The 21,374-nt window shown below is 41.8% G+C and overlaps 99 pseudogenes; all 99 read right to left on the reverse strand.

Annotated features, from left to right (window-relative positions):
• Positions 1–12: 12 nt before the first annotated feature.
• Positions 13–131, reverse strand: LOC142679170 (5S ribosomal RNA; annotated as a pseudogene).
• A 67-nt stretch (positions 132–198) lies between these two features.
• Positions 199–317, reverse strand: LOC142678460 (5S ribosomal RNA; annotated as a pseudogene).
• A 67-nt stretch (positions 318–384) lies between these two features.
• On the reverse strand, positions 385–503 carry LOC142677782 (5S ribosomal RNA; annotated as a pseudogene).
• A 67-nt stretch (positions 504–570) lies between these two features.
• On the reverse strand, positions 571–689 carry LOC142677936 (5S ribosomal RNA; annotated as a pseudogene).
• Positions 690–756: 67 nt separating this feature from the next.
• LOC142678192 (5S ribosomal RNA) lies at positions 757–875 on the reverse strand (annotated as a pseudogene).
• A 66-nt stretch (positions 876–941) lies between these two features.
• On the reverse strand, positions 942–1,060 carry LOC142679038 (5S ribosomal RNA; annotated as a pseudogene).
• Positions 1,061–1,127: 67 nt separating this feature from the next.
• LOC142679885 (5S ribosomal RNA) lies at positions 1,128–1,246 on the reverse strand (annotated as a pseudogene).
• Positions 1,247–1,313: 67 nt separating this feature from the next.
• LOC142679051 (5S ribosomal RNA) lies at positions 1,314–1,432 on the reverse strand (annotated as a pseudogene).
• Positions 1,433–1,686: 254 nt separating this feature from the next.
• LOC142679011 (5S ribosomal RNA) lies at positions 1,687–1,804 on the reverse strand (annotated as a pseudogene).
• Positions 1,805–2,057: 253 nt separating this feature from the next.
• On the reverse strand, positions 2,058–2,176 carry LOC142679195 (5S ribosomal RNA; annotated as a pseudogene).
• Positions 2,177–2,243: 67 nt separating this feature from the next.
• On the reverse strand, positions 2,244–2,362 carry LOC142678508 (5S ribosomal RNA; annotated as a pseudogene).
• A 253-nt stretch (positions 2,363–2,615) lies between these two features.
• LOC142678857 (5S ribosomal RNA) lies at positions 2,616–2,734 on the reverse strand (annotated as a pseudogene).
• Positions 2,735–2,802: 68 nt separating this feature from the next.
• On the reverse strand, positions 2,803–2,921 carry LOC142679196 (5S ribosomal RNA; annotated as a pseudogene).
• Positions 2,922–2,988: 67 nt separating this feature from the next.
• On the reverse strand, positions 2,989–3,107 carry LOC142678208 (5S ribosomal RNA; annotated as a pseudogene).
• A 67-nt stretch (positions 3,108–3,174) lies between these two features.
• Positions 3,175–3,293, reverse strand: LOC142678707 (5S ribosomal RNA; annotated as a pseudogene).
• Positions 3,294–3,360: 67 nt separating this feature from the next.
• LOC142678179 (5S ribosomal RNA) lies at positions 3,361–3,479 on the reverse strand (annotated as a pseudogene).
• Positions 3,480–3,546: 67 nt separating this feature from the next.
• LOC142678149 (5S ribosomal RNA) lies at positions 3,547–3,665 on the reverse strand (annotated as a pseudogene).
• Positions 3,666–3,732: 67 nt separating this feature from the next.
• On the reverse strand, positions 3,733–3,851 carry LOC142678193 (5S ribosomal RNA; annotated as a pseudogene).
• Positions 3,852–3,917: 66 nt separating this feature from the next.
• Positions 3,918–4,036, reverse strand: LOC142679039 (5S ribosomal RNA; annotated as a pseudogene).
• Positions 4,037–4,289: 253 nt separating this feature from the next.
• LOC142678925 (5S ribosomal RNA) lies at positions 4,290–4,408 on the reverse strand (annotated as a pseudogene).
• A 67-nt stretch (positions 4,409–4,475) lies between these two features.
• Positions 4,476–4,594, reverse strand: LOC142678430 (5S ribosomal RNA; annotated as a pseudogene).
• A 67-nt stretch (positions 4,595–4,661) lies between these two features.
• LOC142677912 (5S ribosomal RNA) lies at positions 4,662–4,780 on the reverse strand (annotated as a pseudogene).
• A 67-nt stretch (positions 4,781–4,847) lies between these two features.
• Positions 4,848–4,966, reverse strand: LOC142679068 (5S ribosomal RNA; annotated as a pseudogene).
• A 67-nt stretch (positions 4,967–5,033) lies between these two features.
• LOC142679856 (5S ribosomal RNA) lies at positions 5,034–5,152 on the reverse strand (annotated as a pseudogene).
• Positions 5,153–5,219: 67 nt separating this feature from the next.
• LOC142677945 (5S ribosomal RNA) lies at positions 5,220–5,338 on the reverse strand (annotated as a pseudogene).
• A 67-nt stretch (positions 5,339–5,405) lies between these two features.
• Positions 5,406–5,524, reverse strand: LOC142678740 (5S ribosomal RNA; annotated as a pseudogene).
• A 67-nt stretch (positions 5,525–5,591) lies between these two features.
• Positions 5,592–5,710, reverse strand: LOC142678402 (5S ribosomal RNA; annotated as a pseudogene).
• A 67-nt stretch (positions 5,711–5,777) lies between these two features.
• Positions 5,778–5,896, reverse strand: LOC142678708 (5S ribosomal RNA; annotated as a pseudogene).
• A 67-nt stretch (positions 5,897–5,963) lies between these two features.
• LOC142678297 (5S ribosomal RNA) lies at positions 5,964–6,082 on the reverse strand (annotated as a pseudogene).
• Positions 6,083–6,149: 67 nt separating this feature from the next.
• LOC142680025 (5S ribosomal RNA) lies at positions 6,150–6,268 on the reverse strand (annotated as a pseudogene).
• A 439-nt stretch (positions 6,269–6,707) lies between these two features.
• On the reverse strand, positions 6,708–6,826 carry LOC142677993 (5S ribosomal RNA; annotated as a pseudogene).
• Positions 6,827–6,893: 67 nt separating this feature from the next.
• On the reverse strand, positions 6,894–7,012 carry LOC142678745 (5S ribosomal RNA; annotated as a pseudogene).
• Positions 7,013–7,079: 67 nt separating this feature from the next.
• Positions 7,080–7,198, reverse strand: LOC142678449 (5S ribosomal RNA; annotated as a pseudogene).
• Positions 7,199–7,265: 67 nt separating this feature from the next.
• LOC142679886 (5S ribosomal RNA) lies at positions 7,266–7,384 on the reverse strand (annotated as a pseudogene).
• Positions 7,385–7,451: 67 nt separating this feature from the next.
• LOC142677994 (5S ribosomal RNA) lies at positions 7,452–7,570 on the reverse strand (annotated as a pseudogene).
• Positions 7,571–7,637: 67 nt separating this feature from the next.
• On the reverse strand, positions 7,638–7,756 carry LOC142677934 (5S ribosomal RNA; annotated as a pseudogene).
• A 67-nt stretch (positions 7,757–7,823) lies between these two features.
• On the reverse strand, positions 7,824–7,942 carry LOC142677996 (5S ribosomal RNA; annotated as a pseudogene).
• Positions 7,943–8,009: 67 nt separating this feature from the next.
• On the reverse strand, positions 8,010–8,128 carry LOC142678725 (5S ribosomal RNA; annotated as a pseudogene).
• Positions 8,129–8,195: 67 nt separating this feature from the next.
• On the reverse strand, positions 8,196–8,314 carry LOC142679822 (5S ribosomal RNA; annotated as a pseudogene).
• A 67-nt stretch (positions 8,315–8,381) lies between these two features.
• On the reverse strand, positions 8,382–8,500 carry LOC142679126 (5S ribosomal RNA; annotated as a pseudogene).
• Positions 8,501–8,566: 66 nt separating this feature from the next.
• On the reverse strand, positions 8,567–8,685 carry LOC142677890 (5S ribosomal RNA; annotated as a pseudogene).
• Positions 8,686–8,752: 67 nt separating this feature from the next.
• Positions 8,753–8,871, reverse strand: LOC142678779 (5S ribosomal RNA; annotated as a pseudogene).
• Positions 8,872–9,124: 253 nt separating this feature from the next.
• On the reverse strand, positions 9,125–9,243 carry LOC142678489 (5S ribosomal RNA; annotated as a pseudogene).
• A 67-nt stretch (positions 9,244–9,310) lies between these two features.
• Positions 9,311–9,429, reverse strand: LOC142678773 (5S ribosomal RNA; annotated as a pseudogene).
• A 67-nt stretch (positions 9,430–9,496) lies between these two features.
• On the reverse strand, positions 9,497–9,615 carry LOC142678786 (5S ribosomal RNA; annotated as a pseudogene).
• Positions 9,616–9,682: 67 nt separating this feature from the next.
• On the reverse strand, positions 9,683–9,801 carry LOC142679887 (5S ribosomal RNA; annotated as a pseudogene).
• A 67-nt stretch (positions 9,802–9,868) lies between these two features.
• On the reverse strand, positions 9,869–9,987 carry LOC142678435 (5S ribosomal RNA; annotated as a pseudogene).
• Positions 9,988–10,054: 67 nt separating this feature from the next.
• Positions 10,055–10,173, reverse strand: LOC142679096 (5S ribosomal RNA; annotated as a pseudogene).
• Positions 10,174–10,240: 67 nt separating this feature from the next.
• On the reverse strand, positions 10,241–10,359 carry LOC142678436 (5S ribosomal RNA; annotated as a pseudogene).
• Positions 10,360–10,426: 67 nt separating this feature from the next.
• Positions 10,427–10,545, reverse strand: LOC142678437 (5S ribosomal RNA; annotated as a pseudogene).
• Positions 10,546–10,612: 67 nt separating this feature from the next.
• Positions 10,613–10,731, reverse strand: LOC142677705 (5S ribosomal RNA; annotated as a pseudogene).
• Positions 10,732–10,798: 67 nt separating this feature from the next.
• LOC142678438 (5S ribosomal RNA) lies at positions 10,799–10,917 on the reverse strand (annotated as a pseudogene).
• A 253-nt stretch (positions 10,918–11,170) lies between these two features.
• Positions 11,171–11,289, reverse strand: LOC142679847 (5S ribosomal RNA; annotated as a pseudogene).
• Positions 11,290–11,356: 67 nt separating this feature from the next.
• Positions 11,357–11,475, reverse strand: LOC142678116 (5S ribosomal RNA; annotated as a pseudogene).
• A 67-nt stretch (positions 11,476–11,542) lies between these two features.
• Positions 11,543–11,661, reverse strand: LOC142677938 (5S ribosomal RNA; annotated as a pseudogene).
• A 67-nt stretch (positions 11,662–11,728) lies between these two features.
• On the reverse strand, positions 11,729–11,847 carry LOC142678623 (5S ribosomal RNA; annotated as a pseudogene).
• Positions 11,848–11,914: 67 nt separating this feature from the next.
• Positions 11,915–12,033, reverse strand: LOC142678987 (5S ribosomal RNA; annotated as a pseudogene).
• A 253-nt stretch (positions 12,034–12,286) lies between these two features.
• Positions 12,287–12,405, reverse strand: LOC142678799 (5S ribosomal RNA; annotated as a pseudogene).
• A 67-nt stretch (positions 12,406–12,472) lies between these two features.
• On the reverse strand, positions 12,473–12,591 carry LOC142679810 (5S ribosomal RNA; annotated as a pseudogene).
• A 67-nt stretch (positions 12,592–12,658) lies between these two features.
• LOC142678513 (5S ribosomal RNA) lies at positions 12,659–12,777 on the reverse strand (annotated as a pseudogene).
• Positions 12,778–13,030: 253 nt separating this feature from the next.
• LOC142678490 (5S ribosomal RNA) lies at positions 13,031–13,149 on the reverse strand (annotated as a pseudogene).
• Positions 13,150–13,402: 253 nt separating this feature from the next.
• Positions 13,403–13,521, reverse strand: LOC142677756 (5S ribosomal RNA; annotated as a pseudogene).
• Positions 13,522–13,588: 67 nt separating this feature from the next.
• On the reverse strand, positions 13,589–13,707 carry LOC142678811 (5S ribosomal RNA; annotated as a pseudogene).
• Positions 13,708–13,774: 67 nt separating this feature from the next.
• Positions 13,775–13,893, reverse strand: LOC142679888 (5S ribosomal RNA; annotated as a pseudogene).
• Positions 13,894–13,960: 67 nt separating this feature from the next.
• On the reverse strand, positions 13,961–14,079 carry LOC142678439 (5S ribosomal RNA; annotated as a pseudogene).
• A 67-nt stretch (positions 14,080–14,146) lies between these two features.
• LOC142678823 (5S ribosomal RNA) lies at positions 14,147–14,265 on the reverse strand (annotated as a pseudogene).
• A 67-nt stretch (positions 14,266–14,332) lies between these two features.
• Positions 14,333–14,451, reverse strand: LOC142678658 (5S ribosomal RNA; annotated as a pseudogene).
• Positions 14,452–14,518: 67 nt separating this feature from the next.
• LOC142678440 (5S ribosomal RNA) lies at positions 14,519–14,637 on the reverse strand (annotated as a pseudogene).
• Positions 14,638–14,704: 67 nt separating this feature from the next.
• On the reverse strand, positions 14,705–14,823 carry LOC142677829 (5S ribosomal RNA; annotated as a pseudogene).
• Positions 14,824–14,890: 67 nt separating this feature from the next.
• LOC142678442 (5S ribosomal RNA) lies at positions 14,891–15,009 on the reverse strand (annotated as a pseudogene).
• A 253-nt stretch (positions 15,010–15,262) lies between these two features.
• On the reverse strand, positions 15,263–15,381 carry LOC142678839 (5S ribosomal RNA; annotated as a pseudogene).
• A 67-nt stretch (positions 15,382–15,448) lies between these two features.
• Positions 15,449–15,567, reverse strand: LOC142678390 (5S ribosomal RNA; annotated as a pseudogene).
• Positions 15,568–15,634: 67 nt separating this feature from the next.
• LOC142677729 (5S ribosomal RNA) lies at positions 15,635–15,753 on the reverse strand (annotated as a pseudogene).
• A 253-nt stretch (positions 15,754–16,006) lies between these two features.
• Positions 16,007–16,125, reverse strand: LOC142679848 (5S ribosomal RNA; annotated as a pseudogene).
• A 67-nt stretch (positions 16,126–16,192) lies between these two features.
• Positions 16,193–16,311, reverse strand: LOC142678156 (5S ribosomal RNA; annotated as a pseudogene).
• A 67-nt stretch (positions 16,312–16,378) lies between these two features.
• LOC142677939 (5S ribosomal RNA) lies at positions 16,379–16,497 on the reverse strand (annotated as a pseudogene).
• A 67-nt stretch (positions 16,498–16,564) lies between these two features.
• LOC142678624 (5S ribosomal RNA) lies at positions 16,565–16,683 on the reverse strand (annotated as a pseudogene).
• A 67-nt stretch (positions 16,684–16,750) lies between these two features.
• On the reverse strand, positions 16,751–16,869 carry LOC142679017 (5S ribosomal RNA; annotated as a pseudogene).
• Positions 16,870–17,122: 253 nt separating this feature from the next.
• On the reverse strand, positions 17,123–17,241 carry LOC142678835 (5S ribosomal RNA; annotated as a pseudogene).
• Positions 17,242–17,308: 67 nt separating this feature from the next.
• On the reverse strand, positions 17,309–17,427 carry LOC142677844 (5S ribosomal RNA; annotated as a pseudogene).
• A 67-nt stretch (positions 17,428–17,494) lies between these two features.
• Positions 17,495–17,613, reverse strand: LOC142678433 (5S ribosomal RNA; annotated as a pseudogene).
• Positions 17,614–17,680: 67 nt separating this feature from the next.
• On the reverse strand, positions 17,681–17,799 carry LOC142678517 (5S ribosomal RNA; annotated as a pseudogene).
• Positions 17,800–17,866: 67 nt separating this feature from the next.
• Positions 17,867–17,985, reverse strand: LOC142678901 (5S ribosomal RNA; annotated as a pseudogene).
• Positions 17,986–18,238: 253 nt separating this feature from the next.
• Positions 18,239–18,357, reverse strand: LOC142679889 (5S ribosomal RNA; annotated as a pseudogene).
• A 241-nt stretch (positions 18,358–18,598) lies between these two features.
• LOC142677825 (5S ribosomal RNA) lies at positions 18,599–18,717 on the reverse strand (annotated as a pseudogene).
• Positions 18,718–18,784: 67 nt separating this feature from the next.
• On the reverse strand, positions 18,785–18,903 carry LOC142678955 (5S ribosomal RNA; annotated as a pseudogene).
• A 66-nt stretch (positions 18,904–18,969) lies between these two features.
• On the reverse strand, positions 18,970–19,088 carry LOC142677780 (5S ribosomal RNA; annotated as a pseudogene).
• Positions 19,089–19,155: 67 nt separating this feature from the next.
• On the reverse strand, positions 19,156–19,274 carry LOC142677946 (5S ribosomal RNA; annotated as a pseudogene).
• A 67-nt stretch (positions 19,275–19,341) lies between these two features.
• LOC142677767 (5S ribosomal RNA) lies at positions 19,342–19,460 on the reverse strand (annotated as a pseudogene).
• Positions 19,461–19,527: 67 nt separating this feature from the next.
• LOC142678416 (5S ribosomal RNA) lies at positions 19,528–19,646 on the reverse strand (annotated as a pseudogene).
• Positions 19,647–19,713: 67 nt separating this feature from the next.
• Positions 19,714–19,832, reverse strand: LOC142678287 (5S ribosomal RNA; annotated as a pseudogene).
• Positions 19,833–19,899: 67 nt separating this feature from the next.
• Positions 19,900–20,018, reverse strand: LOC142679052 (5S ribosomal RNA; annotated as a pseudogene).
• Positions 20,019–20,085: 67 nt separating this feature from the next.
• Positions 20,086–20,204, reverse strand: LOC142679090 (5S ribosomal RNA; annotated as a pseudogene).
• Positions 20,205–20,271: 67 nt separating this feature from the next.
• LOC142677757 (5S ribosomal RNA) lies at positions 20,272–20,390 on the reverse strand (annotated as a pseudogene).
• A 67-nt stretch (positions 20,391–20,457) lies between these two features.
• Positions 20,458–20,576, reverse strand: LOC142678649 (5S ribosomal RNA; annotated as a pseudogene).
• A 67-nt stretch (positions 20,577–20,643) lies between these two features.
• Positions 20,644–20,762, reverse strand: LOC142677877 (5S ribosomal RNA; annotated as a pseudogene).
• Positions 20,763–20,829: 67 nt separating this feature from the next.
• Positions 20,830–20,948, reverse strand: LOC142678447 (5S ribosomal RNA; annotated as a pseudogene).
• A 67-nt stretch (positions 20,949–21,015) lies between these two features.
• On the reverse strand, positions 21,016–21,134 carry LOC142678979 (5S ribosomal RNA; annotated as a pseudogene).
• Positions 21,135–21,201: 67 nt separating this feature from the next.
• Positions 21,202–21,320, reverse strand: LOC142679098 (5S ribosomal RNA; annotated as a pseudogene).
• Positions 21,321–21,374: the final 54 nt, after the last annotated feature.

The raw sequence follows: 21,374 nt of genomic DNA on the forward strand, positions 1-21,374 counted from the left end.
AACATAATAAAAAGTCAACCGCACCACGGATTCCCAGACAGTCTCACACACTGGTACTAGCGAGGCCTTAAGCTGTGTAACTTCTGCGATCTGACGAGTGCAGGGACATTCAGCTTAGAATGGCCATTGACATTAAATGCTTTAATCCATAGTCCTTTTTAATCGATTGTGAAACAAAATCTAAACGACATAATAAAAATTCAACCACACCACGGATTCCCAGACAGTCTCCCACACTGGTACTAGCGAGGCCTTAAGCTGTGTAACTTCTGCGATCTGACGAGAGCAGGCACATTCAGCTTAGAATGGCCATTGAGATTAAATGCTTTAATCCATAGTCCTCTTTAATCGATTGTGAAACAAAATCTAAACGACATAATAAAAAGTCAACCGCACCACGGATTCCCAGAGAGTCTCCCACACCGGTACTAACGAGGCCTTAAGCTGTGTAACTTCTGCGATCTGACGAGAGCAGGCACATTCAGCTTAGAATGGCCATTGCCATTAAAAGCCTTAATCCATAGTCCTATTTAATCTATTGTGAAACAAAATCTAAACAACATAATAAAAAGTCAACCGCACCACGGATTCCCAGACAGTCTCCCACACTGGTACTAGCGAGGCCTTAAGCTGTGTAACTTCTGCGATCTGACGAGAGCAGGCACATTCAGATTAGAATGGCCATTGACATTAAAAGCCTTAATCCATAGTCCTATTTAATCTATTGTGAAACAAAATCTAAACAACATAATAAAAAGTCAACCGCACCACTGATTCCCAGACAGTCTCCCACACTGGTACTAGCGAGGCCTTAAGCTGTGTAACTTCTGCGATCTGACGAGAGCAGGGATATTCAGCTTAGAATGGCCATTGACATTAAATGCTTAATCCATAGTCCTTTTTAATCGATTGTGAAACAAAATCTAAACGACATAATAAAAATTCTACCGCTCCACGGATTCCCAGACAGTCTCCAACACTGGTACTAGCGAGGCCTTAAGCTGTGTAACTTCTGCGTTCTGACGAGAGCAGGCACATTCAGCTTAGAATGGCCATTGACATTAAATGCTTTAATCCATAGTCCTATTTAATCTATTGTGAAACAAAATCTAAACGGCATAATAAAAAGTCAACCGCACCACGGATTCCCAGACAGTCTCCCACACTGGTACTAGCGAGGCCTTAAGCTGTGTAACTTCTGCGATCTGACGAGAGCAGGGACATTCAGCTTAGAATGGCCATTGACATTAAATGCTTTAATCCATAGTCCTTTTTAATCGATTGTGAAACAAAATCTAAACGACATAATAAAAAGTCAACCGCACCACGGATTCCCAGACAGTCTCTCACACTGGTACTAGCGAGGCCTTAAGCTGTGTAACTTCTGCGATCTGACGAGAGCAGGCACATTCAGCTTAGAATGGACATTGACATTTAAAGCCTTAATAAATAGTCCTATTTAATCTATTGTGAAACAAAATCTAAACAACATAATAAAAAGTCAACCGCACCACGGATTCCCAGACAGTCTCCCACACTGGTACTAGCGAGGCCTTAAAGTGTTATATATCTGCGATTTGACGAGAAAAGGCACATTTAAGCTTAGAATAGCTATTAACTTTTAAAGCTTTAGTTTATTATTATTTTTAATCGATTGTGAAACAAATTCTAAACGACATAATAAAAAGTCAACCGCACCATGGATTCCCAGACAGTCTCCCACACGGTACTAGCAAGGCCTTAAGCTGTGTAACTTCTGCGAACTCACGAGAGCAGGCACATTCAGCTTAGAATGGCCATTGACAATAAATGCTTTAATCCATAGTCCATTTTAATCGATTGTGAAACAAATCTAAACGACATAATAAAAAGTCAACTGCACCACGGATTACCAGACAGTCTCCCACACTGGTACTAGCGAGGCCTTAAGCTGTGTAACTACTGCAATCTGACGAGAGAAGGGACATTCAGCTTAGAATGGCCATTGACATTAAATGCTTTAATCCATAGTCCTTTTTAATTGACTGTGAAACAAAATCTAAACGACATAAAAAAAATTTAAACCGCACCACGGATTCCCAGACAGTTTCCCACACTGGTACTAGTGAGGCCTTAAGCTGTGTAACTTCTGCGATCTGACGAGAGCAGGCACATTCAGCTTAGAATGGCCATTGACAATAACTGCTTTAATCCATAGTCCTATTTAATCTATTGTGAAACAAAATCTAAATGACATAATAAAAAGGCAACCGCACCACGGATTCCCAGACAGTCTCCCACACTGGTACTAGCGAGGCCTTAAGCTGTGTAACTTCTGCGATCTGACGAGAGCAGGCACATTCAGTTTAGAATGGCCATTGACATTAAAAGCCTTAATCCATAGTCCTATTTAATCTATTGTGAAACAAAATCTAAACAACATAATAAAAAGTCAACCGCACCACGGATTCCCAGACAGTCTCCCACACTGGTACTAGCGAGACCTTAAGCTGTGTAACTTCTGCGATCTGACGAGAGCATGCACATTCAGGTTAGAATGGCCATTGACGTTAAATGCTTTAATCCATAGTCCTATTTAATCGATTGTGAAACAAAATCTAAACAACATAATAAAAAGTCAACCGCACCACGGATTCCCAGACAGTCTCCCACACTGGTACTAGCGAGGCCTTAAGCTGTGTAACTTCTGCGATCTGACGAGAGAAGGGACATTCAGCTTAGAATGGCCATTGACATTAAATGCTTTAATCCATAGTCCTTTTTAATCGATTGTGAAACAAAATCTAAACGACATAAAAAAAATTTAAACCGCACCACGGATTCCCAGACAGTTTCCCACACTGGTACTAGTGAGGCCTTAAGCTGTGTAACTTCTGCGATCTGACGAGAGCAGGCACATTCAGCTTAGAATGGCCATTGACAATAACTGCTTTAATCCATAGTCCTATTTAATCTATTGTGAAACAAAATCTAAACAACATAATAAAAAGTCAACCGCACCACGGATTCCCAGACAGTCTCCCACACTGGTACTAGCGAGGCCTTAAGCTGTGTAACTTCTGCGATCTGACGAGTGCAGGGACATTCAGCTTAGAATGGCCATTGACATTAAATGCTTTAATCCATAGTCCTTTTTAATCGATTGTGAAACAAAATCTAAACGACATAATAAAAATTCAACCACACCACGGATTCCCAGACAGTCTCCAACGCTGGTACTAGCGAGGCCTTAAGCTGTGTAACTTCTGCGTTCTGACGAGAGCAGGCACATTCAGCTTAGAATGGCCATTGACGTTAAAAGTTTTAATCCATAGTCCTATTTAATCTATTGTGAAACAAAATCTAAACGACATAATAAAAAGTCAACCGCACCACGGATTCCCAGACAGTCTCCCACACTGGTACTAGCGAGGCCTTAAGCTGTGTAACTTCTGCGATCTGACGAGAGCAGGCACATTCAGCTTTGAATGGCCATTGACATTAAATGCTTTAATCCATAGTCCTCTTTAATCGATTGTGAAACAAAATCTAAACGACATAATAAAAAGTCAACCGCACCACAGATTCCCAGACAGTCTCCCACACTGGTACTAACGAGGCCTTAAGCTGTGTAACTTCTGCGATCTGACGAGAGCAGGCACATTCAGCTTAGAATGGCCATTGCCATTAAAAGCCTTAATCCATAGTCCTATTTAATCTATTGTGAAACAAAATCTAAACAACATAATAAAAAGTCAACCGCACCACTGATTCCCAGACAGTCTCCCACACTGGTACTAGCGAGGCCTTAAGCTGTGTAACTTCTGCGATCTGACGAGAGCAGGGATATTCAGCTTAGAATGGCCATTGACATTAAATGCTTAATCCATAGTCCTTTTTAATCGATTGTGAAACAAAATCTAAACGACATAATAAAAATTCTACCGCTCCACGGATTCCCAGACAGTCTCCAACACTGGTACTAGCGAGGCCTTAAGCTGTGTAACTTCTGCGTTCTGACGAGAGCAGGCACATTCAGCTTAGAATGGCCATTGACGTTAAATGCTTTAATCCATAGTCCTATTTAATCGATTGTGAAACAAAATCTAAACGACATAATAAAAAGTCAACCGCACCACGGATTCCCAGACAGTCTCCCACACTGGTACTAGCGAGGCGTTAAGCTGTGTAACTTCTGTGATCTAACGAGAGCAGGCACATTCAGTTTAGAATGGCCATTGACATTAAATGTTTTAATCCATAGTCCTTTTTAATCGATTGTGAAACAAAATCTAAACGACATTATAAAAAGACATCCGCACCACGGATTCCCAGACAGTCTCCCACACTGGTACTAGCGAGGCCTTAAGCTGTGTAACTTCTGCGATCTGACGAGAACAGGCACATTCAGCTTAGAATGGCCATTGACATTAAAAGCCTTAATCCATAGTCCTATTTAATCTATTGTGAAACAAAATCTAAACAACATAATAAAAAGTCAACCACACCACGGATTCCCAGACAGTCTCCCACACTGGTACTAGCAAGGCCTTAAGCTGTGTAACTTCTGCGATCTGACGAGAGCAGGGACATTCAGCTTAGAATGGCCATTGACATTAAACGCTTTAATCCATAGTCCTTTTTAATCGATTGTGAAACAAAATCTAAACGACATAATAAAAATTCAACAGCACCACGGATTCCCAGACAGTCTCCCACACTGGTACTAGCGAGGCCTTAAGCTGTGTAACCTCTGCGATCTGACGAGAGCAGGCACATTCAGCTTAGAATGGCCATTGACATTAAATGCGTTAATCCATAGTCCTTTTTAATCGATTGTGAAACAAAATCTAAACGACATAATAAAAAGTCAACCGCACCACGGATTCCCTGACAGTCTCCCACACTGGTACTAGCGAGGCGTTAAGCTGTGTAACTTCTGCGATCTAACGAGAGCAGGCACATTCAGCTTAGAATGGCCATTGACATTAAATGATTTAATCCATAGTCCTTTTTAATCGATTGTGAAACAAAATCTAAACGACATAATAAAAAGTCAACCGCACCACGAATTCCCAGACAGTCTCCCACACTGGTACTAGCGAGGCCTTAAGCTGTGTAACTTCTGCGATCTGACGAGAGCAGGCACATTCAGCTTAGAATAGCCATTGACATTTAAAGCCTTAATCCATAGTCCTATTTAATCTATTGTGAAACAAAATCTAAACAACATAATAAAAAGTCAACCACACCACGGATTCCCAGACAGTCTCCCACACTGGTACTAGCGAGGCCTTAAGCTGTGTAACTTCTGCGATCTGACGAGAGCAGGGACATTCAGCTTAGAATGGCCATTGACATTAAATGCTTTAATCCATAGTCCTTTTTAATCGATTGTGAAACAAAATCTAAACGACATAATAAAAATTCAACCGCACCACGGATTCCCAGACAGTCTCCAACGCTGGTACTAGAGAGGCCTTAAGCTGTGTAACTTCTGCGTTCTGACGAGAGCAGGCACATTCAGCTTAGAATGGCCATTGACGTTAAATGCTTTAATCCATAGTCCTATTTAATCTATTGTGAAACAAAATCTAAACAACATAATAAAAAGTCAACCGCACCACGGATTCCCAGACAGTCTCCCACACTGGTACTAGCGAGGCCTTAAGCTGTGTAACTTCTGCGATTTGACGAGAGCAGGAACATTCAGCTTAGAATGGCCATTGACATTAAATGCTTTAATCCATAGTCCTTTTTAATCGATTGTGAAACAAAATCTAAACGACATAATAAAAATTCAACCACACCACGGATTCCCAGACAGTCTCCAACGCTGGTACTAGCGAGGCCTTAAGCTGTGTAACTTCTGCGTTCTGACGAGAGCAGGCACATTCAGCTTAGAATGGCCATTGACGTTAAACGCTTTAATCCATAGTCCTATTTAATCTATTGTGAAACAAAATCTAAACGACATAATAAAAAGTCAACCGCACCACAGATTCCCAGACAGTCTCCCTCACTGGTACTAGCGAGGCCTTAAGCTGTGTAACTTCTGCGATCTGACGAGAGCAGGCACATTCAGCTTAGAATGGCCATTGACATTAAATGCTTTAATCCATAGTCCTCTTTAATCGATTGTGAAACAAAATCTAAACGACATAATAAAAAGTCAACCGCACCACGGATTCCCAGACAGTCTCCCACACTGGTACTAGCGAGGCCTTAAGTTGTGTAACTTCTGCGATCTGACGAGAGCAGGTACATTCAGCTTAGAATGGCCATTGACATTAAATGCTTTAATCCATAGTCCTTTTTAATCGATTGTGAAACAAAATCTAAACGACATAATAAAAATTCAACCGCACCATGGATTCCCAGACAGTCTCCCACACTGGTACTAGCGAGGCCTTAAGCTGTGCAACTTCTGCGATCGGACGAGAGCAGGAACATTCAGATTAGAATGGCCATTGACGTTAAATGCTTTAATCCATAGTCCTATTTAATCTATTGTGAAACTAAATCTTAACGACATAATAAAAAGTCAACCACACCACGGAATCCCAGACAGTCTCCCACACTGGTAGTAGTGAGGCCTTAAGCTGTGTAACTTCTGCGATCTGACGAGAGCAGGGACATTCAGCTTAGAATGGCCATTGACATTAAATGCTTTAATCCATAGTCCTTTTTAATCGATTGTGAAACAAAATCTAAACGACATAATAAAAATTCAACCGCACCACGGATTCCCAGACAGTCTCCCACACTGGTACTAGCGAGGCCTTAAGCTGTGTAACTTCTGCGATCTGACGAGAGCAGGCACATTCAGCTTAGAATGGCCATTGACTTTAAATGCTTTAATCCATAGTCCTATTTAATCTATTGTGAAACAAAATCTAAACGACATAATAAAAATTCAACCGCACCACGGATTCCCAGACAGTCTCCCACACTGGTACTAGCGAGGCCTTAAGCTGTGTAACTTCTGCGTTCTGACCAGAGCAGGCACATTCAGCTTAGAATGGCCATTGACGTTAAATGCTTTAATCCATAGTCCTATTTAATCTATTGTGAAACAAAATCTAAACGACATAATAAAAAGTCAACCGCACCACAGATTCCCAGACAGTCTCCCACACTGGTACTAGCGAGGCCTTAAGCTGTGTAACTTCTGCGAGCTGACGAGAGCAGGCACATTCAGCTTAGAATGGCCATTGACATTAAATGCTTTAATCCATAGTCCTCTTTAATCGATTGTGAAACAAAATCTAAACGACATAATAAAAAGTCAACCGCACCACGGATTCCCAGACAGTCTCCCACACTGGTACTAGCGAGGCCTTAAGCTGTGTAACTTCTGCGATCTGACGAGAGCAGGGACATTCAGCTTAGAATGGCCATTGACATTAAATGCTTTAATCCATAGTCCTTTCTAATCGATTGTGAAACAAAATCTAAACGACATAATAAAAATTCAACCGCACCACGGATTCCCAGACAGTCTCCCACACTGGTACTAGCGAGGCCTTAAGCTGTGTAACTTCTGCGATCTGACGAGAGCAGGCACATTCAGCTTAGAATGGCCATTGACAATAAATGCTTTAATCCATAGTCCTTTTTAATCGATTGTGAAACAAAATCTAAACGACATAATAAAAAGTCAACCGCACCACGGATTCCCAGACAGTCTCCCACACTGGTACTAGCGAGGCCTTAAGCTGTGTAACTTCTGCGATCTGACGAGAGCATGCACATTCAGCTTAGAATGGCAATTGACATTAAATGCTTTAATCCATAGTCCTTTTTAATCGATTGTGAAACAAAATCTAAACGACATAATAAAAATTCAACCGCACCACGGATTCCCAGACAGTCTCCCACACTGGTACTAGCGAGGCCTTAAGCTGTGTAACTTCTGCGATCTGACGAGAGCAGGCACATTCAGCTTAGAATGGCCATTGACTTTAAATGCTTTAATCCATAGTCCTATTTAATCGATTGTGAAACAAAATCTAAACAACATAATAAAAATTCAACCGCACCAAGGATTCCCAGACAGTCTCCCACACTGGTACTAGCGAGGCCTTAAGCTGTGTAACTTCTGCGTTCTGACGAGAGCAGGCACATTCAGCTTAGAATGGCTATTGACGTTAAATGCTTTAATCCATAGTCCTATTTAATCTATTGTGAAACATAATCTAAACGACATAATAAAAAGTCAACCGCACCACGGATTCCCAGACAGTCTCCCACACTGGTACTAGTGAGGCCTTAAGCTGTGTAACTTCTGCGATCTGACGAGAGCAGGCACATTCAGCTTAGAATGGCCATTGACATTAAATGCTTTAATCCACAGTCCTTTTTAATCTATTGTGAAACAAAATCTAAACGACATAATAAAAAGGCAACCGCACCACGGATTCCCAGACAGTCTCCCACACTGGTACTAGCGAGGCCTTAAGCTGTGTAACTTCGGCGATCTAACGAGAGCAAGAACATTCAGCTTAGAATGGCCATTGACATTAAATGCTTTAATCCATAGTCTTTTTAATCGATTGTGAAACAAAATCTAAACGACATAATAAAAATTCAACCGCACCACGGATTCCCAGACAGTCTCCCACACTGGTACTAGTGAGGCCTTAAGCTGTGTAACTTCTGCGTTCTGACGAGAGCAGGCACATTCAGCTTAGAATGGCCATTGACGTTAAATGCTTTAATCCATAGTCCTATTTAATCTATTGTGAAAAAAAATCTAAACGACATAATAAAAAGTCAACCGCACCACGGATTCCCAGACAGTCTCCCACACTGGTACTAGCGAGGCGTTAAGCTGTGTAACTTCTGCGATCTAACGAGAGCAGGCACATTCAGCTTAGAATGGCCATTGACATTAAATGCTGTAATCCATAGTCCTTTTTAATCGATTGTGAAACAAAATCTAAACGACATAATAAAAATTCAACCGCACCACGGATTCCCAGACAGTCTCCCACACTGGTACTAGCGAGGCCTTAAGCTGTGTAACTTCTGCGTTTTGACGAGAGTAGGCACATTCAGCTTAGAATGGCCATTGACGTTAAATGCTTTAATCCATAGTCCTATTTAATCTATTGTGAAACAAAATCGAAACGACATAATAAAAAGTCAACCGCACCACGGATTCCCAGACAGTCTCCCACACTGGTACTAGCGAGGCCTTAAGCTGTGTAACTTCTGCGATCTGACGAGAGCAGGCACATTCAGCTTAGAATGGCCATTGCAGTTAAATGCTTTAATCCATAGTCCTATTTAATCTATTGTGAAACAAAATCTAAACGACATAATAAAAAGTCAACCGCACCACGGATTCCCAGACAGTCTCCCACACTGGTACTAGCGAGGCCTTAAGCTGTGTAACTTCTGCGATCTGACGAGAGCAGGCACATTCAGCTTAGAATGGCCATTGACATTAAAAGCCTTAATCCATAGTCCTATTTAATCTATTGTGAAACAAAATCTAAACAACATAATAAAAAGTCAACCGCACCACGGATTCCCAGACAGTCTCCCACACTGGTACTAGCGAGGCCTTAAGCTGTGTAACTTCTGCGATCTGACGAGAGCAGGCACATTCAGCTTAGAATGGCCATTGACATTAAATGCTTTAATCCATAGTCCTTTTTAATCGATTGTGAAACTAAATCTAAACGACATAATAAAAAGTCAACCGCACCACGGATTCCCAGACAGTCTCCCACACTGGTACTAGCGAGGCCTTAAGCTGTGTAACTTCTGCGATCTGACGAGAGCAGGGACATTCAGCTTAGAATGGCCATTGACATTAAATGCTTTAATCCATAGTCCTTTTTAATCGATTGTGAAACAAAATCTAAACGACATAATAAAAAGTCAACCACACCACGGATTCCCAGACAGTCTCCCACACTGGTACTAGCGAGGCCTTAAGCTGTGTAACTTCTGCGATCTGACGAGAGCAGGCACATTCGGCTTAGAATGGCCATTGACGTTAAATGCTTTAATCCATAGTCCTTTTTAATCGATTGTGAAACAAAATCTAAACGACATAATAAAAAGTCAACCGCACCACGGATTGCCAGACAGTCTCCCACACTGGTACTAGCGAGGCCTTAAGCTGTGTAACTTCTGCGATCTGACGAGATCAGGCACATTCAGCTTAGAATGGCCATTGACGTTAAATGCTCTAATCCATAGTCCTATTTAATCTATTGTGAAACAAAATCTAAACAACATAATAAAAAGTCAACCACACCACGGATTCCCAGACAGTCTCCCACACTGGTACTAGCGAGGCCTTAAGCTGTGTAACTTCTGCGATCTGACGAGAGCAGGCACATTCGGCTTAGAATGGCCATTGACGTTAAATGCTTTAATCCATAGTCCTTTTTAATCGATTGTGAAACAAAATCTAAACGACATAATAAAAAGTCAACCACACCACGGATTCCCAGACAGTCTCCCACACTGGTACTAGCGAGGCCTTAAGCTGTGTAACTTCTGCGATCTGACGAGAGCAGGCACATTCGGCTTAGAATGGCCATTGACGTTAAATGCTTTAATCCATAGTCCTTTTTAATCGATTGTGAAACAAAATCTAAACGACATAATAAAAAGTCAACCGCACCACGGATTCCCAGACAGTCTCCCACACTGGTACTAGCGAGGCCTTAAGCTGTGTAACTTCTGCGATCTGACGAGAGCAAGCACATTCAGCTTAGAATGGCCATTGACGTTAAATGCTCTAATCCATAGTCCTATTTAATCTATTGTGAAACAAAATCTAAACGACATAATAAAAAGTCAACCACACCACGGATTCCCAGACAGTCTCCCACACTGGTACTAGCGAGGCCTTAAGCTGTGTAACTTCTGCGATCTGACGAGAGCAGGCACATTCGGCTTAGAATGGCCATTGACGTTAAATGCTTTAATCCATAGTCCTTTTTAATCGATTATGAAACAAAATCTAAACGACATAATAAAAAGGCAACCGCACCACGGATTCCCAGACAGTCTCCCACACTGGTACTAGCGAGGCGTTAAGCTGTGTAACTTATGCAATCTAACGAGAGCAGGCACATTCAGCTTAGAATGGCCATTGACATTAAATGCTTTAATCCATAGTCCTTTTTAATCGATTGTGAAACAAAATCTAAACGACATAATAAAAAGCCAACCGCACCACGGATTCCCAGACAGTCTCCCACACTGGTACTAGCGAGGCCTTAAGCTGTGTAACTTCTGCGATCTGACGAGAGCAGGCACATTCAGCTTAGAATGGCCATTGACATTAAAAGCCTTAATCCATAGTCCTATTTAATCTATTGTGAAACAAAATCTAAACAACATAATAAAAAGGCAACCACACCACGGATTCCCAGACAGTCTCCCACACTGGTACTAGTGAAGCCTTAAGCTGTGTAACTTCTGCGTTCTGACGAGAGCAGGCACATTCAGCTTAGAATGGCGATTGACGTTAAATGCTTTAATCCATAGTCCTATTTAATCTATTGTGAAAAAAAATCTAAACGACATAATAAAAAGTCAACCGCACCACGGATTCACAGACAGTCTCCCACACTGGTACTAGCGAGGCCTTAAGCTGTGTAACTTCTGCGATCTGACGAGAGCAGGCACATTCAGCTTAGAATGGCCATTGACATTAAATGCTTTAATCCATAGTCCTTTTTAATCGATTGTGAAACAAAATCTAAACGACATAATAAAAAGTCAACCGCACCACGGATTCCCAGTCAGTCTCCCACACTGGTACTAGCGAGGCCTTAAGCTGTGTAACTTCTGCGATCTAACGAGAGCAGGCACATTCAGCTTAGAATGGCCATTCACATTAAATGCTTTAATCCGTAGTCCTTTTTAATCGATTGTGAAACAAAATCTAAACGACATAATAAAAAGTCAACCGCACCACGGATTCCCAGACAGTCTCCCACACTGGTACTAGCGAGGTCTTAAGCTGTGTAATTTCTGCGATTTGACGAGAGCAGGCACATTCAGCTTAGAATAGCCATTGACATTAAAGGCGTTAATCCATAGTCCTATTTAATCTATTGTGAAAAAAAATCTAAACGACATAATAAAAAGTCAACCGCACCACGGATTCCCAGACAGTCTCCCACACTGGTACTAGCGAGGCGTTAAGCTGTGTAACTTATGAGATCTAACGAGAGCAGGCACATTCAGCTTAGAATGGCCATTGACATTAAATGCTTTAATCCATAGTCCTTTTTAATCGATTGTGAAACAAAATCTAAACGACATAATAAAAAGTCAACCGCACCACGGATTCCCAGACAGTCTCCCACACTGGTACTAGCGAGGCCTTAAGCTGTGTAACTTCTGCGATCTGACGAGAGCAGGCACATTCAGCTTAGAATGGCCATTGACATTAAAAGCCTTAATCCATAGTCCTATTTAATCTATTGTGAAACAAAATCTAAACAACATAATAAAAAGGCAACCACACCACGGATTCCCAGACAGTCTCCCACACTGGTACTAGCGAGGCCTTAAGCTGTGTAACTTCTGCGTTCTGACGAGAGCAGGCACATTCAGCTTAGAATGGCGATTGACGTTAAATGCTTTAATCCATAGTCCTATTTAATCTATTGTGAAACAAAATCTAAACGACATAATAAAAAGGCAACCGCACCACGGATTCACAGACAGTCTCCCACACTGGTACTAGCGAGGCCTTAAGCTGTGTAACTTCTGCGATCTGACGAGAGCAGGCACATTCAGCTTAGAATGGCCATTGACTTTAAATGCTTTAATCCATAGTCCTTTTTAATCGATTGTGAAACAAAATCTAAACGACATAATAAAAATTCAACCGCACCACGGATTCCCAGACAGTCTCCCACACTGGTACTAGCGAGGCCTTAAGCTGTGTAACTTCTGCGTTTTGACGAGAGTAGGCACATTCAGCTTAGAATGGCCATTGACGTTAAATGCTTTAATCCATAGTCCTATTTAATCTATTGTGAAACAAAATCGAAACGACATAATAAAAAGTCAACCGCACCACGGATTCCCAGACAGTCTCCCACACTGGTACTAGCGAGGCCTTAAGCTGTGTAACTTCTGCGATCTGACGAGAGCAGGCACATTCAGCTTAGAATGGCCATTGCAGTTAAATGCTTTAATCCATAGTCCTATTTAATCTATTGTGAAACAAAATCTAAACGACATAATAAAAAGTCAACCGCACCACGGATTCCCAGACAGTCTCCCACACTGGTACTGGCGAGGCGTTAAGCTGTGTAACTTCTGCGATCTAACGAGGGCAGGCACATTCAGCTTAGAATGGCCATTGACACTAAATGCTTTAATCCATAGTCCTTTTTAATCGATTGTGAAACAAAATCTAAACGACATAATAAAAAGTCAACCGCACCACGGATTCCCAGACAGTCTCCCACACTGGTACTAGCGAGGCCTTAAGCTGTGTAACTTCTGCGATCTGACGAGAGCAGGCAAATTCAGCTTAGAATGGCCATTGACATTAAAAGCCTTAATCCATAGTCCTATTTAATCTATTGTGAAACAAAATCTAAACAACATAATAAAAAGTCAACCGCACCACGGATTCCCAGACAGTCTCCCACACTGGTACTAGCGAGGCCTTAAGCTGTGTAACTTCTGCGATCTGACGAGAGCAGGCACATTCAGCTTAGAATGGCCATTGACATTAAATGCTTTAATCCATAGTCCTTTTTAATCGATTGTGAAACTAAATCTAAACGACATAATAAAAAGTCAACCGCACCACGGATTCCCAGACAGTCTCCCACACTGGTACTAGCGAGGCCTTAAGCTGTGTAACTTCTGCGATCTGACGAGAGCAGGGACATTCAGCTTAGAATGGCCATTGACATTAAATGCTTTAATCCATAGTCCTTTTTAATCGATTGTGAAACAAAATCTAAACGACATAATAAAAAGTCAACCACACCACGGATTCCCAGACAGTCTCCCACACTGGTACTAGCGAGGCCTTAAGCTGTGTAACTTCTGCGATCTGACGAGAGCAGGCACATTCGGCTTAGAATGGCCATTGACGTTAAATGCTTTAATCCATAGTCCTTTTTAATCGATTGTGAAACAAAATCTAAACGACATAATAAAAAGTCAACCGCACCACGGATTCCCAGACAGTCTCCCACACTGGTACTAGCGAGGCCTTAAGCTGTGTAACTTCTGCGATCTGACGAGAGCAGGCACATTCAGCTTAGAATGGCCATTGACGTTAAATGCTCTAATCCATAGTCCTATTTAATCTATTGTTAAACAAAATCTAAACAACATAATAAAAAGTCAACCACACCACGGATTCCCAGACAGTCTCCCACACTGGTACTAGCGAGGCCCTAAGCTGTGTAACTTCTGCGATCTGACGAGAGCAGGCACATTCGGCTTAGAATGGCCATTGACGTTAAATGCTTTAATCCATAGTCCTTTTTAATCGATTGTGAAACAAAATCTAAACGACATAATAAAAAGTCAACCACACCACGGATTCCCAGACAGTCTCCCACACTGGTACTAGCGAGGCCTTAAGCTGTGTAACTTCTGCGATCTGACGAGAGCAGGCACATTCGGCTTAGAATGGCCATTGACGTTAAATGCTTTAATCCATAGTCCTTTTTAATCGATTGTGAAACAAAATCTAAACGACATAATAAAAAGTCAACCGCACCACGGATTCCCAGACAGTCTCCCACACTGGTACTAGCGAGGCCTTAAGCTGTGTAACTTCTGCGATCTGACGAGAGCAGGCACATTCAGCTTAGAACGGCCATTGACGTTAAATGCTCTAATCCATAGTCCTATTTAATCTATTGTGAAACAAAATCTAAACGACATAATAAAAAGTCAACCACACCACGGATTCCCAGACAGTCTCCCACACTGGTACTAGCGAGGCCTTAAGCTGTGTAACTTCTGCGATCTGACGAGAGCAGGCACATTCGGCTTAGAATGGCCATTGACGTTAAATGCTTTAATCCATAGTCCTTTTTAATCGATTGTGAAACAAAATCTAAACGACATAATAAAAAGGCAACCGCACCACGGATTCCCAGACAGTCTCCCACACTGGTACTAGCGAGGCGTTAAGCTGTGTAACTTCTGCGATCTAACGAGAGCATGCACATTCAGCTTAGAATGGCCATTGACATTAAATGCTTTAATCCATAGTCCTTTTTAATCGATTGTGAAACAAAATCTAAACGACATAATAAAAAGTCTACCGCACCACAGATTCCCAGACAGTCTCCCACACTGGTACTAGCGAGGCCTTAAGCTGTGTAACTTCTGCGATCTGACGAGAGCAGTCACATTCAGCTTAGAATGGCCATTGACACTAAAAGCCTTAATCCATAGTCCTATTTAATCTATTGTGAAACAAAATCTAACCAACATAATAAAAAGTCAACCGCACCACGGATTCCCAGACAGTCTCCCACACTGGTACTAGCGAGGCCTTAAGCGGTGTAACTTCTGCGATCTGACGAGAGCAGGGACATTCAGCTTAGAATGGCCATTGACATTAAATGCTTTAATCCATAGTCTTTTTTAATCGATTGTGAAACAAAATCTAAACGACATAATAAAAATTCAACCGCACCACGGATTCCCAGACAGTCTCCCACACTGGTACTAGCGAGGCCTTAAGCTGTGTAACTTCTGCGTTCTGACGAGAGCAGGCACATTCAGCTTAGAATGGCCATTGACGTTAAATGCTTTAATCCATAGTCCTATTTAATCTATTGTGAAAAAAAATCTAAACGACATAATAAAAAGTCAACCGCACCACGGATTCCCAGACAGTCTCCCACACTGGTACTAGCGAGGCGTTAAGCTGTGTAACTTATGCAATCTAACGAGAGCAGGCACATTCAGCTTAGAATGGCCATTGACATTAAATGCTTTAATCCATAGTCCTTTTTAATCGATTGTGAAACAAAATCTAAACGACATAATAAAAAGCCAACCGCACCACGGATTCCCAGACAGTCTCCCACACTGGTACTAGCGAGGCCTTAAGCTGTGTAACTTCTGCGATCTGACGAGAGCAGGCACATTCAGCTTAGAATGGCCATTGACATTAAAAGCCTTAATCCATAGTCCTATTTAATCTATTGTGAAACAAAATCTAAACAACATAATAAAAAGGCAATCACACCACGGATTCCCAGACAGTCTCCCACACTGGTACTAGTGAAGCCTTAAGCTGTGTAACTTCTGCGTTCTGACGAGAGCAGGCACATTCAGCTTAGAATGGCGATTGACGTTAAATGCTTTAATCCATAGTCCTATTTAATCTATTGTGAAACAAAATCTAAACGACATAATAAAAAGTCAACCGCACCACGGATTCACAGACAGTCTCCCACACTGGTACTAGCGAGGCCTTAAGCTGTGTAACTTCTGCGATCTGACGAGAGCAGGCACATTCAGCTTAGAATGGCCATTGACATTAAATGCTTTAATCCATAGTCCTTTTTAATCGATTGTGAAACAAAATCTAAACGACATAATAAAAAGTCAACCGCACCACGGATTCCCAGTCAGTCTCCCACACTGGTACTAGCGAGGCCTTAAGCTGTGTAACTTCTGCGATCTAACGAGAGCAGGCACATTCAGCTTAGAATGGCCATTCACATTAAATGCTTTAATCCGTAGTCCTTTTTAATCGATTGTGAAACAAAATCTAAACGACATAATAAAAAGTCAACCGCACCACGGATTCCCAGACAGTCTCCCACACTGGTACTAGCGAGGTCTTAAGCTGTGTAACTTCTGCGATTTGACGAGAGCAGGCACATTCAGCTTAGAATAGCCATTGACATTAAAGGCGTTAATCCATAGTCCTATTTAATCTATTGTGAAAAAAAATCTAAACGACATAATAAAAAGTCAACCGCACCACGGATTCCCAGACAGTCTCCCACACTGGTACTAGCGAGGCGTTAAGCTGTGTAACTTATGAGATCTAACGAGAGCAGGCACATTCAGCTTAGAATGGCCATTGACATTAAATGCTTTAATCCATAGTCCTTTTTAATCGATTGTGAAACAAAATCTAAACGACATAATAAAAAGTCAACCGCACCACGGATTCCCAGACAGTCTCCCACACTGGTACTAGCGAGGCCTTAAGCTGTGTAACTTCTGCGATCTGACGAGAGCAGGCACATTCAGCTTAGAATGGCCATTGACATTAAAAGCCTTAATCCATAGTCCTATTTAATCTATTGTGAAACAAAATCTAAACAACATAATAAAAAGGCAACCACACCACGGATTCCCAGACAGTCTCCCACACTGGTACTAGCGAGGCCTTAAGCTGTGTAACTTCTGCGTTCTGACGAGAGCAGGCACATTCAGCTTAGAATTGCGATTGACGTTAAATGCTTTAATCCATAGTCCTATTTAATCTATTGTGAAACAAAATCTAAACGACATAATAAAAGGGCAACCGCACCACGGATTCACAGACAGTCTCCCACACTGGTACTAGCGAGGCCTTAAGCTGTGTAACTTCTGCGATCTGACGAGAGCAGGCACATTCAGCTTAGAATGGCCATTGACTTTAAATGCTTTAATCCATAGTCCTTTTTAATCGATTGTGAAACAAAATCTAAACGACATAATAAAAAGTCAACCACACCACGGTTTCCCAGACAGTCTCCCACACTGGTACTAGCGAGGCCTTAAGCTGTGTAACTTCTGCGATCTGACGAGAGCAAGGACATTCAGCTTAGAATGGCCATTGACATTAAATGCTTTAATCCATAGTCCTTTTTAATCTATTGTGAAACAAAATCTAAACGACATAATAAAAATTCAACCGCACCACGGATTCCCAGACAGTCTCCCACTCTGGTACTAGCGAGGCCTTATGCTGTGTAACTTCTGCGATCTGACGAGAGCAGGCACAATCAGCTTAGAATGGCCATTGACGTTAAATGCTTTAATCCATAGTCCTATTTAATCTATTGTGAAACAAAATCTAAACGACATAATAAAAAGTCAACCTCACCACGGATTCCCAGACAGTCTCCCACACTGGTACTAGCGAGGCGTTAAGCTGTGTAACTTCTGCGATCTAACGAGAGCAGGCACATTCAGCTTAGAATGGCCATTGACATTAAATGCTTTAATCCATAGTCCTTTTTAATCGATTGTGAAACAAAATCTAAACGACATAATAAAAAGTCAACCGCACCACGGATTCCCAGACAGTCTCCCACACTGGTACTAGCGAGGCCTTAAGCTGTGTAACTTCTGCGATCTGACGAGAGCAGGGACATTCAGCTTAGAATGGCCATTGACATTAAATGCTTTAATCCATAGTCCTTTTTAATCGATTGTGAAACAAAATCTAAACGACATAATAAAAAGACAACCGCACCACGGATTCCCACACTGGTACTAGCAAGGCCTTAAGCTGTGTAACTTCTGCGATCTGACGAGAGCAGGGACATTCAGCTTAGAATGGCCATTCACATTAAATGCTTTAATCCATAGTCCTTTTTAATCGATTGTGAAACAAAATCTAAACAACATAATAAAAATCCAACAGCACCACGGATTCCCAGACAGTCTCCCACACTGGTACTAGCGAGGCCTTAAGCTGTGTAACTTCTGCGATCTGACGAGAGCAAGCACATTCAGCTTAGAATGGCCATTGACATTAAATGCGTTAATCCATAGTCCTTTTTAATCGATTGTGAAACAAAATCTAAACGACATAATAAAAAGTCAACCGCACCACGGATTCCCAGACAGTCTCCCACACTGGTACTAGCGAGGCGTTAAGCCGTGTAACTTCTGCGATCTAACGAGAGCAGGCACATTCAGCTTAGAATGGCCATTGACATTAAATGCTTTAATCCATAGTCCTTTTTAATCGATTGTGAAACAAAATCTAAACGACATAATAAAAGTCAACCGCACCACGAATTCCCAGACAGTCTCCCACACTAGTACTAGCGAGGCCTTAAGATGTGTAACTTCTGCGATCTGACGAGAGCAGGCACATTCAGCTTAGAATGGCCATTGACATTAAAAGCCTTAATCCATAGTCCTATTTAATCTATTGTGAAACAAAATCTAAACAACATAATAAAAAGTCAACCACACCACGGATTCCCAGACAGTCTCCCACACTGGTACTAGCGAGGCCTTAAGCTGTGTAACTTCTGCGATCTGACGAGAGCAGGGACATTCAGCTTAGAATGGCCATTGACATTAAATGCTTTAATCCATAGTCCTCTTTAATCGATTGTGAAACAAAATCTAAACGACATAATAAAAAGGCAACCGCACCACGGATTCCCAGACAGTCTCCCACACTGGTACTAGCGAGGCCTTAAGCTGTGTAACTTCTGCGATCTGACGAGAGCAGGCACATTCAGCTTAGAATGGCCATTGACATTAAATGCTTTAATCCATAGTCCTCTTTAATCGATTGTGAAACAAAATCTAAACGACATAATAAAAAGTCAACCGCACCACGGATTCCCAGACAGTCTCCCACACTGGTACTAGCGAGGCCTTAAGCTGTGTAACTTCTGCGATCTGACGAGAGCAGGAACATTCAGCTTAGAATGGCCAGTGACAATAAATGCTTTAATCCATAGTCCTTTTTAATCGATTGTGAAACAAAATCTAAACGACATAATAAAAATTCAACCGCACCACGGATTCCCAGACAGTCTCCAACGCTGGTACTAGCGAGGCCTTAAGCTGTGTAACTTCTGCGTTCTGACGAGAGCAGGCACATTCAGCTTAGAATGGCCATTGACGTTAAATGCTTTAATCCATAGTCCTATTTAATCTATTGTGAAACAAAATCTAAACGACATAATAAAAAGTCAACCACACCACGGATTCCCAGACAGTCTCCCACACTGGTACTAGCGAGGCCTTAAGCTGTGTAACTTCTGCGATATGACGAGAGCAGGCACATTCAGCTTAGAATGGCCATTGACATTAAATGCTTTAATCCATAGTCCTCTTTAATCGATTGTGAAACAAAATCTAAACGACATAATAAAAAGTCAACCGCACCACGGATTCCCAGACAGTCTCCCACACTGGTACTAGCGAGGCCTTAAGCTGTGTAACTTCTGGGATCTGACGAGAGCAGGCACATTCAGCTTAGAATGGCCAGTGACAATAAATGCTTTAATCCATAGTCCTTTTTAATCGATTGTGAAACAAAATCTAAACGACATAATAAAAAGTCAACGGCACCACGGATTCCCAGACAGTCTCCCACACTGGTACTAGCGAGGCCTTAAGCTGTGTAACTTCTGCGATCTGACGAGAGCAGGGACATTCAGCTTAGAATGGCCATTGACATTAAATGCTTTAATCCATAGTCCTTTTTAATCGATTGTGAAACAAAATCTAAACGACATAATAAAAATTCAACCGCACCACGGATTCCAAGACAGTCTCCCACACTGGTACTAGCGAGGCCTTAAGCTGTGTAACTTCTGCGATCTGACGAGAGCAGGCACATTCAGCTTAGAATGGCCATTGACGTTAAATGCTTTAATCCATAGTCCTATTTAATCTATTGTGAAACAAAATCTAAACGACATAATAAAAAGTCAACCACACCCCGGATTCCCAGACAGTCTCCCACACTGGTACTAGCGAGGCCTTAAGCTGTGTAACTTCTGCGATCTGACGAGAGCAGGCACATTCAGCTTAGAATGGCCATTGACATTAAATGCTTTAATCCATAGTCCTTTTTAATCGATTGTGAAACAAAATCTAAACGACATAATAAAAAGTCAACCGCACCATGGATTCCCAGACAGTCTCCCACACTGGTACTAGCGAGGCCTTAAGCTGTGTAACTTCTGCGATCTGACGAGAGCAGGGACATTCAGCTTAGAATGGCCATTGACATTAAATGCTTTAATCCATAGTCCTTTTTAATCGATTGTGAAACAAAATCTAAACAACATAATAAAAATGCAACCGCACCACGGATTCCCAGACAGTCTCCCACACTGGTACTAGCGAGGACTTAAGCTGTGTAACTTCTGCGATCTGATGAGAGCAGGCACATTCAGCTTAGAATGGCCATTGACATTAAATGCTTTAATCCATAGTCCTTTTTAATCGATTGTGAAACAAAATCTAAACGACATAATAAAAATTCAACCACACCACGGATTCCCAGACAGTCTCCAACGCTGGTACTAGCGGGGCCTTAAGCTGTGTAACTTCTGCGTTCTGACGAGAGCAGGCACATTCAGCTTAGAATTGCCATTGACGTTAAATGCTTTAATCCATAGTCCTATTTAATCTATTGTGAAACAAAATCTAAA

Source organism: Rhinoderma darwinii (genome assembly GCF_050947455.1).
Source record: "Rhinoderma darwinii isolate aRhiDar2 chromosome 2 unlocalized genomic scaffold, aRhiDar2.hap1 SUPER_2_unloc_55, whole genome shotgun sequence".
Taxonomy (NCBI): domain Eukaryota; kingdom Metazoa; phylum Chordata; class Amphibia; order Anura; family Rhinodermatidae; genus Rhinoderma; species Rhinoderma darwinii.